Genomic DNA, 20,147 nt, shown 5'->3' with positions numbered 1-20,147 from the left:
CCACAGGAACTCCAATAATGTGCCATGTGAATGTGTGGTGCATTATGGGGATCCCCCCTCCCCTCCCTGAGATCTCCTCAGCTTGCCAGCCTTGACGAGCATGGAAATGGGGTTAGGAGAGTAGTCTTTCTCCTAACCCCATTTTGGAGGCTGGCTGCCTAGGTGGGTTTGCCGTTGAGGTGCTGCCGGGATTGGGCCCAATCCAGGCGATGCACATGCGCAAGCAAAACCAGGCTGGGCTTCCTTAGCCCGGTTTTGCCTGTGCTTGTGAATAGCTTCCATGGAATGTGGTGATGGTAACTAGCTTGGATGGCTTTAAAAGGGGCTTAGACTAATTCACGGAGGACAGGTCCATTAATAAGAGCTAGTGTGGTGTAGTGGTTTGAGTGCTAGACTAGGACTGGGAAGACCCGAGTTCAAATCCCCATTCAGCCATGATAATTGCTGGGTGACTCTGGGCCAGTCACTTGTCTCTCAGCCTACTACCTACTTCACAGCCTACTACCTACTTCTCCTCACATGTTGTGAGGAGAAACTTAACTATGTACACCACTCTGGGCTCCTTGGAGGAAGAGCGGAATAGAAATGTAAAAAAATAAAATAAAATAAAATAAAAATAAAAATAATGGCTACTAGCTATAGGCCACATCCAGCCTCAGTGGCAAAATGCCTCTAAATACCAGTTGCAAGGGAGCAACAGCGAGGGCATGCCCTCACCCCTTGCCTGTGGACCTCTCAGAGGCATGTGGTGGGCCACTGTGGGATACACGCTGCTGAACTAGACAGGTCTTGGGCCTGATTCAGCAGGGCTGTTTTTCTGTTGTTATGTAAACTTGTGCCCTCAGATGTTGTTACACTACATAATCCCAAGCCACAATGGCCTTCCAGTCCAGCAAACATCTGAGGACCCAAATTTGAAAACTAGTTCAATATACACACTGAAGATATTTGTGAATGGCTGCTTTGTTCATTATTGGTAGCCCCACCCCATCCCACCCAGTTTTTTTCTTTTCTTTCTATGAAGCACAGCACAGCAGAGTCTTCTATTTTAAAAAATCCTTCTTTAGGTTAGTTATTACTGCTTACCACATGGGCTTTGGGGGAAGATTAATGTAGGCTTCAGTACATAGATTTCATTCCCTCATGCCTTTTAGAACATCACAAAAAGCATTATATACCGTGATGATGAATGACGTTTCATTATATTTAGTCCTCTGTTTTACTTCCATGATTCTTTGTCCAAAGGAATTTGAAATATTGGACAACAGAAATGCTTTTGTGTATTGAGAGACTCTGAATGTGTATACTGAGTGGGTTTTCCAGAAAATGGTCCTTAATGATGTATTATCTTACGGAAACAGCAAAGGTAGAAATGACACACCATAGAAACTTTACTTCAGTGGAGCTTAAAATCAAAATCAGAGATTGACTGTGCCAGGATAATTTAATTATTGGCTTTCCAAACCATTATGGTGTCAGTTTATGTGTAATGTCTAATAAGCTTCAGGTGGCTGCACAGGTTTGCAATTTCTGGCAGGCATGGTACTCATTCACAATTTCCATGTACACATTCACCTGAAGTGACAAGTTCTGAAAACATGCTTAAAATAATAGGCCTCTGCAAGGCTTTCTTTTGGTGGTCTGTTTTTCATTCCCAAATGCATCCCACATTTTAAATATATGTAACTGAATTTGCCCATATTCATTCCTCCTTCCTCTTGTTTCTCGCTCCTCCCAGTTGTAAACTTCTCAGGGTGTTGTGCTGCCTTTGTTTTTCTATGTAATTAGAGTATGTAGGTTTTCCCATGTATACTGATATCTTCAGTATAATGCGTATTCTGATATTCTGATACATATTACTACTACCTATTACCTACTAAATTACTACTACTACTACTACTACTACTACTACTAAATATAATATATAATTAATGGGCCAGGAGAAAATTCTGCTAGAGACCTTGGGGTGCTGCTGCCTGTCAAAGTAGATAAGACAGAGCTAGATGGACCAATGATTTGCTTGATTAAATAGCATATATATTTCACAAATTAGAATACCCCTGCTAACTTGGCAAAGAGGCACCTTAATGTAGTGATTCTCTTTATTTAGCAGGGGGAGAGTAACTGGCCCTATCCACTCCCAGCACAGTACTTCCAGTGACTATTGCTGGTGTCTATCTTATGTTTCTTTTTAGATTGTGAGCCCTTTGGGGACAGGGATCCATTTTGTTTATCTTATTTATTTGTTATTCCTCTGTGTGAACTGCCCTGAGCCATTTTTGGAAGGGCGGTATAGAAATCAAATGAATGAATGAATGAATGAATAATAAATAAAACCACATGACTTTCTTTTCTACCCACTGTGTGCATGTAAGTTTTTTTCCTCTGCAGCTAGCAGTAGCTTTGGGCATGGTTAAGTGGAGGATTCATCATGGGACAAAACATTAACATGTGCATCCCATACTGTAGCCATGGCTCAAATTGCCCCCTCCCCCAGATTCTTTTTGAATAATAAAAAGATGCTGGGAGATCCAGTCATGGAACTCCCATATGACATCTACTTTGATCCTTGATAACTTGGTACTAGAGGTCCCTATTTAATGTTTGCTTGACTTCTGCTTCCCCTGAGAGGAGGCCTGAGGAATCAAATTTCAGCTGTAATGAATCAGAGTTCAACTATCACGAACATCTGGCACTTTTTAGTTTAGTAAAAAGTGACTAAGGGGAGACATGATAGAGGTCTATAAAATTATGTATGATGTGGATAGAGATAATTTTTTCTCCCTCTCTCACAACACTAGAACCAAGAGCCATTCCATGAAACAGATTGCCAGGACATTTAGGACCAACAAAAGGAAATCTTTTTTCACACTGTGCATAATTAATCTATGGGATACTGTGGCACAGAATGTGGTAATGGTCACCAGCTTGGATGGCTTTCAAAGGGGCTTAGACAAATTCCTGGAGCTCAGGTCTATCAATGGTTACTAGTCTTGATGTGTATAGGCTTCCTCCAGACTCAGGCATCTAGGGATGTTCACAAAACCGGTTTGCTTGGTTCGGTTCGAATTCATACCAGGTTCGAACCAAGAGTGATTTTTGAAGTTTATGTGTCTTTAAGGTTAGCAAATGAGAGTGGATTCATGGTTTGTCATTGAAAATCTTATATGCCACCAAAGAATCTACACTCAGAACACCTCAGAAACAACAAAAACCCAGTACCCCATGGGTTAGCAACCCATGGGGGTGGTTGGCACTCTCGCTCTGGGCCACCCCAGCACCCAAGTGCAGTTATGGGGCTGCTAAAACCTACATTCTTCCCTATGGAGAAAAACCTTTAAGCCACATGTGGGGTGCTGGGGTGGCCCAGAGTGAGTGGTGGTGTAGTGCACAGAGGGTGCCAACCACCCCCATGGGGTACTGGGTTTTGTTGTTTCTGAGGTGTTCTGAGTGTAGATTCTTTGGTAGCACATGAGATGTTCAATGACACATAAACTTCAAAAATCACTTAAAAACCTTGCCCAATTCCTTTCAAATAATTCTGATAGCTTTCTTGCCTCCCTTGGGCACTACCACCCACCACACTCTGCTCCAGGCCACCCCTTTGCCCCTGACATGAAGCTATACATTTGCTGACACCTCCATGCTTCTTTATGGAGAAAAACCTTAAAGATGTGTAAACTTCAAAAATCACTTAAAAACCAGCCTTTTGCCCAATTCATTTCAAATAATCCTGATAGCTTCCTTGCCCACCTTGGGCACTACCACCCACAAAACTCTGCTCTAGGACTCCCCTTTCCCCCCAACGTGAAGCTATACATTTGCTGCAATACTCATTATTCCCGATAAGGAATTCAAAAATACTTTAAATATTCACCAATAATCGGAGGAGTGTCCGATTGCCTTGGGATTTTTTGGGTGGTAGGCACCCCTGTGTGCCTACCACCCACCCCACCTTTGTGACCCTAGGTGCTCCAAAATAGGGTAAAATGGGCTGGTTCAGGTCCCATTATACCCTATGATTAAAATAATTAAAAATATTTCAAATATTCATTAAAAATTGTACAAGTGTCCAATTGCTTTGGGGTTTGGGTGATAGGTACCCATGGTTGCCAGCTACCACACCACCCACTTTTGGAGGTTTGAACTGGTTCAAACTGGTTCAAACCAGTTCAAATCAAACCACCCCCAGTTTGGCTTGAATTCGAACCTGCAGCTCGAACCTGATGGCTGGTCTGGTTCGAATTCGAACCATCAAACCACCCCAGTTTGAATTCAAACCAGTTTGAGTTCGAACTGGTTTGCACCACCCTACAGGCATCCTGCCTGATGCCTCTAAATACCAGTTGTATTGGAGCAACAGCAGGAGAGGGGCCTGCCTTAATGTCCTGCTTGATGCTGCTTGATAGCTGGTTGTTTTGATTTTTTGAGAATACAGGTGAATGGTGATACAAGATGGTCTTTGTGAAGGACAACTTGGGGGAACAACTGGCACCAATGTATCCCCAGCGCCCTTTTGGCTATTATCGGTACACGGCCACCTTCTCCTTTCAGGATAAATCTTCCTTTTTTAGCCTCCCAAAAGAGGTGACCTTAAACATATATTCCAAAATGTCCCAGAGGTTTTTTAGTACCATGTGGCCTGAGTGGTGCATGAGTAGAGCAAACTGAGTAATCCCAGCACAGATTAGAGCGGGCTTAAAACAGGTTAAAAAGTCTAATTCATTTAAGTCAGAGTTAAAGGAATGGTTTAGAGGCAATTAAAATGTAAAACACATATATTTAAGAGGCAAAAGCATCTTACCTCTTCCTGACTGGTGGTGTTAGCCAGGAGGCTGGTTAATCTTAGTTGCAAAGATAGCTTTAATAGAAGCTAACCAGCATGATTGGACCAGTTTCTGTCCCATAGAGGAACAAAGAACTCTTCATGATCTCAGGAGCTCTGGAGCCTCTGATAGGACTCCCCATTTACATGGAGTCCCCCCACCAAAGAACCAAGAATGACTTGTTTATTATCTCTCTTAACTTTTATAAGGAAAGATTTGTGTTTTCCCTATCTGATATGGGAAGGACATTAAATCTTAGGATTTCCTCTGACATAGACATTCAGGAGACGTTACACAGATGCCTGATTCAATGACTTGGAGAGGTAGTCCCTTGGTAGCAAGCATGACTTGTCCCCTTAGCTAAGCAGGGTCTGCCCTGGGTTGCATTTGGATGGGAGACTACATGTGAGCACTATAAGATATTCCCCTTAGGGGATGGGGCTTCTCTGGGAAGAGTGCCTGCATACTTGCATGCAAAATGTTCCAAGTTCCCTCCCTGGCATCTCCAAGATAGGATTGAGAGCAGCTTCCTATGTTCCTTTCTTCCTATGACGTAACTATCACTCCAGACACTATGCCAGACAATATGAAACCTATTTGCATAATGATTGGCTCATTTGAACCCATTCCATTGTTTGTCCCACACAGGAAATATATAGAGGCAGGGGCGTAGCAAAGTTGGAGCGGGCCCAGAGACAAGATTTTAAAATGGTCCCCCCACCCCACTGAAGCTCAGCTCAAAAGTTTTGTAAATTGTGGACGATGCAAGTCATTTAATGGTACTAGAGAAAGACATGCTGTCCTGGTAGCTCCAGGTCTTAACACTCACATCAATTTTGGAGGATGAATACAACTGAAGGAAGCCCGGGCAGGTGCACGGCTGGGGGAGTCAGTCATGTGACTTGCCTCTGGGGGCCCCCCAAAGCAGTGGCCCCCCAGACTACTGTCTCCCTTGCCCTATTATAGTTACGCCCCTGTATAGAGGCCACATTCACATGTAATATGGAACCGCAGGTCCAATTGACCCATGGTTCCATCCTCACCCCCCACCCCACCCTCCCTGCTCTCCCATCTGAATTAGGATGTACTGGAGAGCAGTCTTTCTGTAGTCAGTAAGACTGTAGAGAGGATGGGGAGCTAGCTGTGTGGGCTTCCTTCTTGACTGAAGGACAGCTTGCACAGTCAATTACTTCAGAATTGAGGGAGTAGCTTACTGTTGGGGAAGCAGCCTGCTGTTCCAAATTCAGACATACAGCAGGCTGCCTAGAACCACGGGTTGTGGAGACTAAACTCACTGCAACCTGAGGGTCCAGATTGGAGTTCCAGATCAGAACCTTCTGTTTCATCACTGCACCTAACCCCATTTGCCTGTATCCAGGTGTGATGTCTGTGGAACTGCTGCCTCATTCAACTTCAGTTCAGCATTACGTGCAAACTCAGCCAATGTTTACCTGGTTGCAACCAGGCTGTTACATGAGACAGGAGATGTGTGTAGGAAAGGGAGAGAAGGGAGGGCTCAAAAGGGAATTTCAAAGTCAAAATCCCAGCACTGGGGTTTGGGTTAAAGAAGCCTTTCCTTCACAGTCTTCTTCCAAAGATATACCTGGCAAAGTCACAACAATGTCCAGGAACCTAGACAAGATGCTGGACTGGCACATGTTCTGAGGACATGGCTATAGGCAGATAGCACTTGTTTGGGTCAAAGGACTTCAAAAAGGACTTTAGGAGCTTATTGGGGATGTGGCCATCACCAATCTTGACTTTTTACCCAGGCTTTTATATGAGTGTTTTGTTGCTGCTGCTTTGTCTCTTATGGTAATATTGTACATGCTTTTAAGAACTTTTAGTTAGATTTGTAATTTGATATCCCAATGTCATTTTTATTGTGCAATTATATCTATCTATCTATCTATCTATCTATCTATCTATCTATCTATCTATCTATCTATCTCTTGTAAACTGCCTTGAGATTATTTTAATGAAAGGTGGTATAGAAATTTAACAGTAAATAATTATAAATAAATAATGGACAATGTTAAGTTCCTTTTATTCTTCCTAGTCAGGAAAAAAATATATTTTCCCCTTTCCCAGCTCCAGATGGAGGGATATGCCTTTCAACTTCTTGATCTCTTCTTCAGTCATCTTGCCTTATATTTCTCTTTAGGATGTCTTTGCTTCTTTCTTGGTCAGGATGTTCCCCCTTTCTTAGCTTGGATGCTCCCCTTCTGATGGAGAGTGGTAGCTATTGCCTGGATATGACTGAACTACATTGCTGGATTCCCAAGTATTTATTTTTGATTGAATCTTTAGAGCAGGGCTGTCAAACTCAATCAGGTGGTGGGCTGGATTTGATTCAAACACACCTCCAGTGGGGAACACAAAAATAAATACATATAAATGAAGTTATTTAAGTGTAGTCTTCTTCCTCCACAGGTGCTCCCCTTGTGCCATGTTCTGCTACCTCACACTTGCCTCGCACCACCTTCTGTCTTCTTCTTTCTCCCCTTCCTTCCTTCCCCTCCCTTGCCCTCCAATCACTGGTGCTGGGGTCTCTGTGCCTCACTGTGAATTAACTGTGTATCACTGGTGCTGGGAGAGGGCACCTCGTGCCTCCTCTGCCTTCTTCCTTCTCCTTCCTCCTCCTTCTCCCTCTTTCTCTCATTCTCTTCATTCCTCCCCTCCCTTGCCCTCCACTCACTGATGCTGGACATTTTGTCTTCCTCCTCCTCCCCGCCCCCACTCCTTCTCAGTGCTTTGCAGGCTGAACAGCCCACCCTGAGGATGCATGGGGGAGGAGTGTGGTAGCGGTGCTGGGAGGAAGCAAGCAAGCAAACAAGCCAGGGGAAATGTGGAAAATGCTGCAGCTTCTGTGTGCATGGGAGTGGGAGGGAGAGAAATACTAATGGCTGGGGTGGGGAGAGGAAGGGAGCAAGCAAGCTGCAGCAAGTGGGGAGAAATGCCACCACTTGGGCAGTCAAGGAAAGAAATATGATGGTGGCTCAGCTTGCTAGCCCTTGCTCAGAGGCCAGACAATTCAGCTCTGGGGGCTAGATCCGGCCTGTGGGCCTTACATTTGACACCCTTGCTTTAGAGCTTACTAAATAAAAGGACAAGAGGAAGTGTGTGGAGAAGAGAATGCACAGTGATAGGGTAGCTCTGGCAGGAATACTGAATGACATAATTGGGGGAATGCTTTGCCATTAAGAACTGCTTTGCGTGTAGCTAAATGCATTGTGGGTTCTCTCTCCGTTTATAACTTAAATGCATTGTTTGCCATGCTAGTTTATCAGCTTTGAAGGTTCATTTGTTTATTTAAGGGCTGCTTTGCTTGAAAATTGAATTATGCTGCTCTCATTCAATATCCTCTTGCCAGTATGTTGTGCCTGGTGCCTCAATAAGCCACTGCTAATTTGTTCCAGTAAGACTGGTGTTTCTATGCTCCCTGAATTTGAGTGTTATTTTCTGGTCATGCATTTAGCCCAGCAGCTTAGCCCACAGAGGCACTCATTTTCAAACCTGAGAAAACAATGCTCATATGATGGAGAAGAAGGGATAGAGAAGGAGGCAGTTTTGATGAGGGCCTCTTCCTTTGTATAATAATGGCCATCTGAGCACCCTTTAACGACATTGCAATACTTAACCAGCAGAAATTGCTCTCTCCACCCCCACCCCGCAATTCTCACAGCCTAACTGTATGAAATACACACCATGTGAAAAGTAGCCACTTGTGTAAGTCAGCCTCTGATTGTCAGGGCTTTTTTCAAATCAGGTGGAGAAAGCTGGAAGGGATGGAAGAAATGTTTATTGTCTTCCTCTGTTTGTTATTTGCATATTGATATCTTATGTTTCCTTGGTTAGCTAATTGGACCTGGTCTTCCCCATCTCCCAATATGAAGTGAAAATTTTGCTGCTAAAAGAGAATTAAGCTGGATAAACAACAAACAGAGAGAAGTGTCAGACAGCTCTAACCACCCCCTCCAGGTTTTTATGCTTGTCTCTGGGAGAGCCTGCAGAATTCTCAATAGTCCTTCTGGCCTATTTGTGGCTATGTTTCATGTGATGAGTGCAATGTACAGCCAGGCTGTCAGAATTTAGTGTCAGCTGCCATCTTCCACCTAAAAAGCCAAGCACATTTATCTAGCCTCTGTAAATTATTTGTTGGCACTTCCTGTGATATGAACTTTATTCAACCTCAGGAGACAAATTAGCATTGATTTTTGCTAATATGGTGTTGTTCACATTCAGGTTAATGGGATGTTTGCCAATGACAAGAGCAACTTATGAACTTAAAGCTTAGAAATGGAACTTGTGACAGAATCATGGAATAAAATTAATGGGTGTCAGGTTCTAAATTTCTCACTAATGAGCAGGATAATCTTTTTCAGTACTTATATGGCATAAGCTCCATGTGATATCAAGGGCAGTAAAAATTTCCAGCTGAGCAGCCTTATGATTTCTGGGGGGAACTGAGAGTCTTTGAACATTCCTTATTGGAATTTTCTTCTGGTTAGGTGTCTTAATGCCACTAAAGGGGGCAGGCTGCTCAGGGCCAAGCGGAATGAGGCAGCAGAGAGCTGTATTTGGAGCTCCAAATACGTTTTTCTTTCTCAAAAAGCAGCCACAAGAGTGAGGATCCCAATATGGATCATATTGCATTATTGGGGGAGGGTGTTAACTCTTATATTGCCTTTTGTTGAAATGCTATTAACCACAAAGGAGAAGACTTACAGACACAATTTTGAATTGTCCTACAGAAATGTTGTGCTTCTATGTTAGTTTCCCCCTATGTATTTAATTGCAGCTTTGCAGGGAGGGGGAATTCAGATTAGGGCTGCAATGAGGGGTGGGTGGGGGGGGGGAGTTGTATCTCTGTTATCTACTCTTCAGCCCCTATACAAATTGAACAGACAGACAGACACCTGGCATAGCCTTTTTTTTTTAAAAAAAAGGAAGAAATGTTGGTAGTCCAAAATAAGGAGCTCTTACATCACATCTAATTTGGCCATCATATATGGCCATGCTGATACACAAAATGAGGCCATCAGAAAACCTGTCTGCTTCTACATCTCCTTCTCCTTTGTATTGACGGGGGGAGCCCTTGCAATGGCTGTTGTTTCCCCAGCAACTGATGTATGTTTTGGGTCCACATACAAAACAAATTGACCCATAGCCCCTTATGCTGATGCTGGAAATCTAGCTCTGGATTCTGTGCCCAACTACTCAGAAGGAATGACTCTTGCAGACTGCAAGGGAATAGACCAGACTGAGTTAATCTAAACTAATTTGTCCTGAATTTCTGTTCCCTGTTCACAGGAGAGGGGAAAACACCTTACTTTCCCTATGGTAGCCTGGATCACTTACTTGTACTTCCTCATTGCAAAACACGTAACAGAACCCCCATACTAGCAGCTTTTAGGAGATGTCACCTCTTGACAAGTGCCTCTCAAGTAACATTGTCAAATACTATTGGTCCAAAACATGTGCTTGTCCCTGATAGCAAATGTCATGACCTTTCTGCTGAAGAACTTGCCCTGTTGTAATATTTGGTAGTTATCGAAAGCATCTCCCATATCTTTCAATTAAAGCGTTGTCCATTAAACAATTAGCCAATGAAAAAGAATGTTTGATATTTCCAAAGGCTACCAAGGTTACAGTCATGTTAGCATAGAGATTCCAAGGCAATTTTAACTAACAGAAAAGCAGATGAGCAACACATTTGTCGCTAAGCTGTACCATTTTTGATTGCAGATGTCGGAGCAAATGTTTGAATGCTCCTTTATACAAGATACTCCCAACAACACACAAAAACGGCATTTTAGGGTGATCTACAATCTTCTCCCCAACATGGTCCTTTTGGGGTGGGGGAGGGTACATTGTGGGGAAGCATCAAAGACTTGATTGCAGTATGAAATGGAACAGCCCAGCAGCTATGAACAAATGGAGCAGTTAGAAATACACCAGGGGTATCTGGCTGACATATTGTGCAGCATTCCATCTTCCTTGTAATGGAACCTGTGTGGAGTTATGCTCTTGCACAAAACACAAGAATTGCATAAACACAGTTCCAGAACGGTGGCCATTATTTCCAGTGGCCATCTCTCATGCAATTGTGTTTGTGCATTTGCGCACAATGCAAGAATTGCATGGACATCCAGGTTTGAACTCTTCCTTTTAAACAACCATGCACTTTCAACTGTTCAAAGCACTGGCATGCATTTTCCTAATATTTAACCCTGCTGATATTATGATGCACACATTGCAAAAGAAGGACAGGGAGAGCTGAGAGATAGCTTGCCTAAAGGCCCCTACTGAGCCCATGATAAAGGTGGGTTTCAAACCATGGCTTACTAGATTAATATCTCTTCTCACCAGTCCTTAGCAGGTAATTATGGACCTCATGGCCATAAAGACATACTTAATATGGGCTAAAAATATATGAAATCATAATGGGGGTGGGGGAGCCAGAGCTACGATCAACTATTTATTGGAAATTTGTTATTTTATTTTTATTAAAATGCATATATCTCATCTTTCTATTTTTAAAAACCACATAAGGAGACTTACAACATCATATAAAAAGCATCATCGAACACCTAAAAATGTAATTTAAAAGAGAAATTACTATGTTGGCTGGGAGTTGTTAGGATTTGGCAGAAGATCTCGCTATATAATTTTCTGTACTTAAAGAACTCGTTTTCATTGAGGGATGAATCCCCTACTGCTATGTCATTGTGAATGTCTTCTGTTGTTATGGACATGCCCTATTATGGATCAAAATGTACCCTATCAAGGGCAGGTTATATTTCCTCTGCAATTCGGGTTGTTTGTTTCCCACCTTTAAAGAAATTAAAGAGAAGATCCACTGACATTGATTTTTTGTGTAGCTTGCTCATGAATAAACAGATAAAATCAATGTCCTGAGTCCTAAATGAGTAACTTCATTTAGGATTGCAGCCCATATGTCTGATCTAATATAGCAATTAATTGGTTCTAGTTTGATAGTATTAATTGAGGTGTTTTTGTGTGTGTTTTTAAATGATAAACCAGACTGAAAAGCAAACTTGTCTCACTTAGGAAATGATTGCAGAGGGAGGGATAGAGTTTCTCAAGGGAATATATTAAAAAGTTATATGCAAACTATTAAAAGTAAAGTGCTATAATCTACTCTATCTCATACAGGAAAAGCAGCAGTGGCAGTTTATAGGTAGGAGCACCTAGGGAAAAGAAGATCAATTTCTTCTAGTAATTATAGGATTCACTTTTAAAATATGAAGGTTGTTCTTTGTTTGGGTTTGATTTTTGTTTTTTTGCTTTTTTGCAAAGGAGATGTTCATTCTTTCTCTCCAAAGTCACCACAGAAATCATTGGCAATTAGAATAAGCCAGACACTAATTTGCTTCAGTACCATCAGACTGTTGGTAATAATGACATCCTTGTCTGAAAAGACTGGGGGAAGTCTAACATTAATCAGGATTTCAATTAGAAAAACACATACGTCTGGCTATGAATTCCTAAAAACAACCAAGTGTAACCAGTTTCTGTGTCGGTCAAATGTAATTAGCTGATCAGGGGTGCATGAAAACACAGCTTAATTCAGTAGGATGGAAACGGGCTTCATTTGGCTGTCAGGAGTCATAGGACTTAAATTGTTTCCAACTAGTTTCACTAGAGCAATGCCCCTCCTGAGGAAGTGAGGAAGAAGCTGGTAATGAAGGGACTCCCTCACTCATTATCTTTCTTTAGGAGTAGACCTATGATTTTTTTTAATGTTTCTGTAAAAAATTATGTACACCTGAAAAAAGATGCTGCTATTGTTGAGCTGGGAAAGGTGCAGGAAATCATGGGATTGGGTCAGTATTACTATGAGGAGGTCAGTGGTGGCAGCTACTGATGCGCTGGTGACATAGGGACACAGGAAACTGTCTTATACTGAGTCAGACTCTTGGTCCATCTAGCTCAGTGTTGTCTACCCAGACTGGTAGTGGCTTTCCAAGGCAGGAGTTTCTCCCACCCCTATCTGGATATTATTATTATTATTTCTTGTTTACACAGTCAGACAGGTGTTATTGACTGGTTTGTTTTATCCAGACATTGAAATCTTCCCAAGGACCTGGGATGGCTGAATTGTGTTATCAATTTTATTGCTGTTATTATAGATATTATTATTATTTATTCAATTTCTATACCACCCTTCCAAAAATGGCTCAGGGCAGTTTAGACAGAGAAAAACAAACAAACAAGATGGACCCCTGTCCCCAAAGGGCTCACAATCTAAAAAGAAACATCAGAGAGACACCAGCAACAGTCACTGAAGGTTCTGTGCTGGGGGTGGAGAGGGCCAGTTACTCTTCCCCTGCTAATAAAGAGAATCACCACGTTAAGAGGTGCCTCTTTGCCAAGTTAGCAGGGGATATGCCAGGGAGGGAACTTGGAACCTTTTGCATGCAAGCATGCAGGTGCTCTCCCCAGAATGGCCCCATCCACTAAAGGGAGTGTCTTAAAGTGCTCACACATGTAATCTCCCATTCAAATGCAAATCAGGGCAGATCCTGCTTTGCAAAGGAGACAATTCATGCTTGCTACCAAAACATGTGTTAACTATCATGCTCAGTGGCTTCAAGTGGCTGAAATTAGTGTTAAATGGGTGCAGACTAATCAACAGCAATAAAATACTTAAAGTACTGCGAGAAAAGTAGTCACAGAGTGGATGCACTGTAAGGAATGAAGACATGTGAACAAAGAGTTGCTTTATTGAGGGATAATAGGGGTGCAGAAAGCAAAAAGGGTGTTGATTAGCTTTGAGGCACATTGCCAGGCTACGGTACTGCGAAGGGAAAGAGACTCGGGGGTAAAAAAGAGGAGGAAGAGGGAATCTGTTTATCATAGCTACCTGTGTCTAGCTAGGGATTTGTCTTTCCAGTGGCTCAAGCATGAGGCGAGTAATGAGGTATGCCCAGGCAACATACGGTGCAGAGTCTGATTGTATGGTGCACGTTAGGGATGTGCGAAACGTTTCGGATACAAAACGTTTTGTACCCAAAACAGCCTGTTTCGGGTGTTTTGTAGACAAAACAAAACACCCATTTTCCAGATCCAAAAGTTTTGTATACAAAACAAAACGCCCCTGTTTCGGCTACAAAACGTTTTGTTGTTTCGGACCTCCATTTTGTGGTGATCTCTGAGTCAGTCTCCATTTTGTGTTTGACATCTCTTTGAATTTCCCACCCTTCCAGCCTTCTGATTAGTGACCTAAATCATGGGCTGACCTGCTGACAATTCCCTCCTTGTTCCCCATTGGCTCTTTTGCTTCTTGCTGCTCTTTACTGACCCCACATTGGCCAGGGGGAGGGTTGCTAACCCATGGGGTGCTGGGTTCTGCTGTTTCTGTGGTGTTCTGAGTGTAGATTCTCTGGTAGCATATGAGAGTGGATTCTTGTTTTTCACTGAAAATCTCATATGCTACCAGAGAATCTACAATGAACACCTCAGAAACAACAAAACCCAGTACCCCACAAGCTTGTGGGTATGGGGGTGGTTGGCACCCTATGTGCACTACACAACCCCTCGCCCCCCCAAGTGGAATTATGGGGCTGCTGAAACCTCCATTATTCCCTATGGGAGAAATTTTAAAGACATGTAAACTTCAACAAACCACAGAAGATCAGCCCTTTGCCCAATTCCTTTGAAATAATTCTGGAAGTTTTCTTGCCCCCATTGGGCACTACCACCCACCACACTCTGCTCTGGGTCATCCCTTTCCCCTTGATTTGAAGCGATGCATTTGCTGGAATCCACATTATTCCCTATGGGAAAATTCTTAAAGATTTGTAAACTTTTAAAAAAAATCACAAAAAAATCAGCCCTTTGCCTAATTCCTTTGAAATTTGCATGGTAGCTTCCACCCATTGGACACTACCACCACCACCCACTCTTTTTGCCCTGGGACCCTTTTTAAAAATCCAAATCGATTCGGATTCGGAAAATTTGGCTACAAAACAAAACAGGGCTGATTCGGACTCAGAAAATTTGGGTACAAAACAAAATGGGGATGTTTTGATTTGGATACAAATTGAAACAAGAAAATTCCAAAATGCACACCCCTAGTGCATTTGAGTACACGGACAGCAAGGTTGGAAAATGTGGCAAAAGCACATGAACACTATGCCATTTTTGAGGGGGCGGGGTTATAGGCAAAAGCATACTCTGAAGCATAATTGAGAAGTTTCACTGGAAGAGAGCTGGCCAATGGAGGAGAGCTGGCCTTGTGGTAGCGAGCATGACTTGTCCCCATAGCTAAGCAGGGTCCACCCTGATTGCATATGAATGGGAGACTAGAAGTGTGAGCACTGTAAGATATTCCCCTTAGGGGATGGAGCCGCTCTAGGAAGAGCATCTAGGTTCCAAGTTCCCTCCCTGGCATCTCCAAGATAGGGCTGAGGGAGATTCCTGCCTGCAACCTTGGAGAAGCCGCAGCCAGTCTGTGAAGACAATACTGAGCAAGATAGACCTATGGTCTGACTCAGTATATGGCAGCTTCCTAATGGAGGAAACTGATAAGAGGCCTCCTTGAAGAATCTTAAGGACTGTAGGAGAAGGAATTTTTAGGACTGTAGGAGTCTTGCTCCAAATATTCATGAATATTGGGTATTGATTAGGTTATGTCAGGGTGACTAGCCTGTATACTTGTTTAGACGAAGAGATGTTCATAAAGAAATTGCTGAAGGCAAGCACTTGAATAGAGAAGGAGGGTGCACATTGTTGGAAATTCTCTGTGGTGAGAGAATCCCTTTCTCATTATAGCAGAGTGCACAGAAGCACAACACAGCGGAATTTAGTTAAGCATGCGTGTGTGCTGAGAGTAAAGTAACTTGGAGCCAATTCATAGTTTCAAATCAATATACAAGGCATTTATTAAGGAACTCCATTCTAGATAGGAAAGTGAGGAGTTAGGATCTCTAATCTATCTATCTAGCTGGATGCGGATGGATTCTGCATCTTCTCTGCTCATATGGTGCAGGGAGGGAGGCTTGCCATGTTGCAAGGTAGAAGAGCAGGTAGGGAAGAGAGAGAGAGGAAGGAAGTTAATCCCTGAGATTAGCAATCTACATATCCAAAGGGATAGTATCAGAGCAGTGGAGAAGTGATGACCAATGTCTTGACCCTCTAGCCCTCTAACTCACTAGTCTGTCCTCCACTGTCTGAGACAAAAGACAGTGCAAAGTCCTTTAACTTCCAACAACATCACACTGTCTGGCAATACTCACTCTTCTAATAATGACTGGGAGGAAACGAAGGTGAGAAGTTTTGTTTAGCCTTGAAATATATTGTCATCTTATATGGGAGGAAGAGAGCTTGCATTCCTTTTCCTTTTGTTTCCTTTCAACTCTAATTTTGGTCTGCCCTGCATTTCTCTCTGCCTATGCTCAGATGCAATCAGAGAGAGGTACTTCCTTTAGTCTATTTGCAGTCATTTGCAAAATAACCCAAAAGGCACCATAGGGAAACACCTTACCACAATGACCTTTTCCCTGGAATGTAGCCAGTGTTTCTCTTCTAAGCAGGCTAAGGAAAGAAAATGGCTAAGTGGTTAAGTTGAGAGGTACACTGAAGCACCCCAAAATGGCATAGCCAGTAGAACAACAGTTGTAGCTTCCAATCTCCCTTCTCACCCTGCCCTGGTTGTCTCTCTGGTGTCTACTGATTGCCCTGCCCCAAATAATCTGGACTGGTAATTCCTGGTTGCATCCAAAGCAAGCTGCTAAAGAGAGAGAGGCAGCCAGAGTAGGAAGGGAAGGAAAATTGGGAGCTATAGCTGCTGCTTATTCTCCTCCTCCCCCAGCTCATCAGTACCAGCCACTACAGTATAGGTGACATCATTTATGCCCGGAGCATAGACAGGATGCCTCTTGAGAAGTAAAAGTCTCCACCTTTGTAATGTGAGTAGGCGTACCTGATGGAAAACATGCACACACTGATGGCCACAGTTGAGAAAGATCTCTGAAAGGATTTCCTAGAAGCAAAACACCTCCCAAGCACAGTACCTCCAGTGACAGTTGCTCGTGTCTATCTTGTGTTTCTTTTTAGATTGTGAGCCTTTTGGGGACAGGAATCCATCTTATTTATTTGTTATTTCTCTTTGTAAACCACTCTGAGCCATTTTTGGAAGGAAGGTATAGAAATCAAATTAATAATAATAATAATAATAATAATAATAATAATAATAATAATAATAATAATAATTAATAAAGCTGCATAAGAGAATAGCAGCTCACAGATACACCTTTAAACCCATACTCCTAGGAAGAGTTCAGGGAAGAGAGATGGAGGCTATTCAAACAATGGGAGAAAATTGGGCTAGCGGAGGCTAGCCCAATTTCCTCCTATTGTAAGAACCACTGTGCTCAGCTGCGAGCCCGATGGTTCTTAAGCGGGTCACCCGCTAAAGTACCCCTGCCCTAAGCCCAAGTTAGTGGAGCGAGTGCTCCGCTAACCCAGGCTTTCCAATCATGAGTTCCAGCAGTGTGGCTCCGTGCCGCAGCAACTCATGAGTAGACCCCTGACTGGGAGACTGAAAAGCAGTCTCCCAGCTCGGGGGTCTCTCCAGCATGCCATGCGCACTTGCACAGGCCGTGCTGGAGCTTCTGGGGCTGTGCAGCCCCTGATCCCTCCAGCCCCCGCTGGCTCCATAATGGAGTTGGCAGTCATGTGGGCGGCCAGTTCGGCCACCCAGAGCAGACTGACTGCATGTGTGCGGGGAGAGCGGCCTTAGCTCGCTCTCCCCACATACCCCATCCAGACTCTTCTCACTAATTGTGAGAAAAGCCTCATGCTGGTATCTGGCCAGACATCAACAACAACCACAATCCATGGACATGACCTTCATGTCCAGAAGAGAATGACTTGTCACACAAAAGAATAGTACCTATGCTATTTAGTGCGCCAGTAAGTTTAGGGAAAGAGAAAACATTCCATATTTACTTTGAATCTTTTTTGAATAATGTGTAAACTTTCTCAGTCATCTATTTTGGCTTTTGATTTAATTGTGTGCTCAGTACAATTCTGTATTTTTTAAATGAAGATCCAACTTATGTGTGTGTTTCTACAATATGTTTCTACATAGTGTTTCTACAATATGTCCATTTTGCTACAGTCCTATAGGGAATATGGAGAGGGGAAGGAAGAAACCCTGCTTTAATTGTTTTCAGCCCAGCAGGTCTCCTATGAATTGGATCTGTGCCCACACTCAAGTGGCAAAAAAGTACCAGGGGTGTAACCCATGGGCACCTGGTGTTTTTCGTTAATCCATTCCTTGATCCAGGCCAGCTATTGTATGGGGCTTGTATTCCGGTCCTCAAGTAGAGCAGGGCTAACAGCCAGCAGTCTTTCAAGAGCATTGGAAAGCGGTCTTCCCTTGCCTCTCTGTGCAGAATATCTATTTCATTAAACTATTAACATTCCTTATTCCACTCCACTGCCTTGTCCTTGCATATCACAACTCTTTCCTTGGATTCTACAGCACTGAACTGTAAGATCCTTATTTTTCCTCTGCTAGTGACAGCAAAAGTACCAGTCTTTGGGCAGTTATAAGTTAACAGGGTGCGGGTTGGGGGGGGGAGAGTAAAATCCTTTTCATTAATATTATCTCAATTGATTTTCCAACCTGAAAGGAATTTCCCTCATCAGGTAAAATGCTGTGTGTGCATACAATCCATTGTACTGAAACTTCCATAACTTGACTGACTTTTCTGTACTTGGTCCAGCATCTGGTTGGTCACTATTGCAAATGTGATGCTGGACTAAATACACCTTGGGTATGATACAGTGGGGCTCTTCTTCTGCTCTTGTGTTAAATGTAAAATGTCAGTTAAGCAATTGTGTATCATACAGGGTCAGGCATAGAAGGAAAGGTTTAGATTCAACTCCCTGTTAAGCAGACATTTGACAGTATACTTGCATTAGTTATCTTGAAAGGTGTAATCATCCTGGACGGATGATGTTTGGGTATGGGGCAGGAGGGGGGACATTGTAAGTTTCAGATGTCCATAGTAAACCTTATTTATCCCACCCACATGTGCTCTTTTGAGGTATTGCTTATATCAGAATTTGAGAACGGATTTTAAAAAATTCTCTTAGAAGCAGTTTTGGTGAAATCTGAAGGTCTTAAAAGGATTTGGGATTAAATAGAACAATTCCGGGGAGGAGGCCTGCTTGTAAAATTTCAAGGTGGCAGCAACAGCACTAGTCATGCTGAAATAGTGTCACCCCGAGGAAGATTCTGGGGGAAAAATGGTGGCTGCCAGTTGGCTGAGAAATTTGTCAGAGTTTTTTTAGTTTTGCCCAAGAAATAACCATAACTGGCATCCTAACTTTGCCACATAAGAATAAGGTGGAGAAAGTGGGATATGTATATGGTGGAGGAAACAGAAGGGGCATTTTGGATCACTACGAGAATCTTCTGGATTGATTATGTATTGGTAATAGAAAATTTTTGGGAAATTATACTGATGGATTTGTAAATGTATTATATCCTTTCAATATATATAGTACATACATTACATAGTTACAAGCACAATATCTCTGTCCAAATAAATATTTCACCACCACTAAATAATTCCCTTGTGACTGAGACCTTGTTCTCACCAAAGTGAGAAATCTGGGTCTGGAGTGTACTGCTTCAAACAGCTTCAAAAAGGTCAGATGCAGGTCTGTCACTTCACTGAGGCGTCTGTAGTTTTTAGGAAGCCCTTAATTGCTTATAGAAAATGCCCAGGACATATGTGAGCCATTACAGTTATGTTCCACAGAATCTGAAGCACTTCCTAGAATTAACTTTCAAAAAGACTGCATAACCCGAATTGCCTTAATACCATTTCCCAGGGGCCATAGCTCTCTCTCTCAATACGGGGGGGGGGGGGAATCTGTCTGACTTAAAAAAGAGGTCACAGGTGCTGATCTTGAGCTGCATGGCAGAGAAGAATATATTTGAGAAACTACTGTTTGGTCAGAGAACTGAATGCAATGGCAAAGGGAAGAATGGCCATAACAGCTGATACAGATGCACACAGAAGGAAAATGGATGCTTAAATAAAACAACTACATACAGTTATACCATATTTACCCCAATCCTTCTCCTAGCCGCATGTCTGCTGCAGAAGAACATTAAGGACATGTGTAATATAGTGTAGCAGATTAACAGAGGACAGAAGACTACAATTACAAGGTGTAAACAACAGCAGAACCAAATAATACAACAGTGAGGCGGGTCTCACGATCACAGAGACCCGACTCCATAGGGTTTGTGGGGAGAGCGAGCTAAGCCCG

General features: G+C 42.8%; 1 protein-coding gene across 1 annotated transcript in view; it reads left to right on the top strand.

The window, feature by feature from the left end:
* The first annotated feature begins 11,093 nt into the window (after positions 1–11,093).
* LOC128327767 (uncharacterized) overlaps positions 11,094–20,147 on the top strand; it is a 48,398-nt gene continuing 39,344 nt past the window's right edge. The window contains exon 1 of the mRNA XM_053256992.1: positions 11,094–11,151. The gene's annotated coding sequence lies outside the window, so the exon portion shown is untranslated. The remainder of the gene's footprint in view (positions 11,152–20,147) is intronic.

This window comes from Hemicordylus capensis, chromosome 5, assembly GCF_027244095.1.
Source record: "Hemicordylus capensis ecotype Gifberg chromosome 5, rHemCap1.1.pri, whole genome shotgun sequence".
NCBI classification, from domain to species: Eukaryota; Metazoa; Chordata; class Lepidosauria; order Squamata; family Cordylidae; genus Hemicordylus; species Hemicordylus capensis.
Note: the sequence above shows the minus strand (reverse complement) of the source record. Positions and strands in the feature narration are given on the sequence as shown.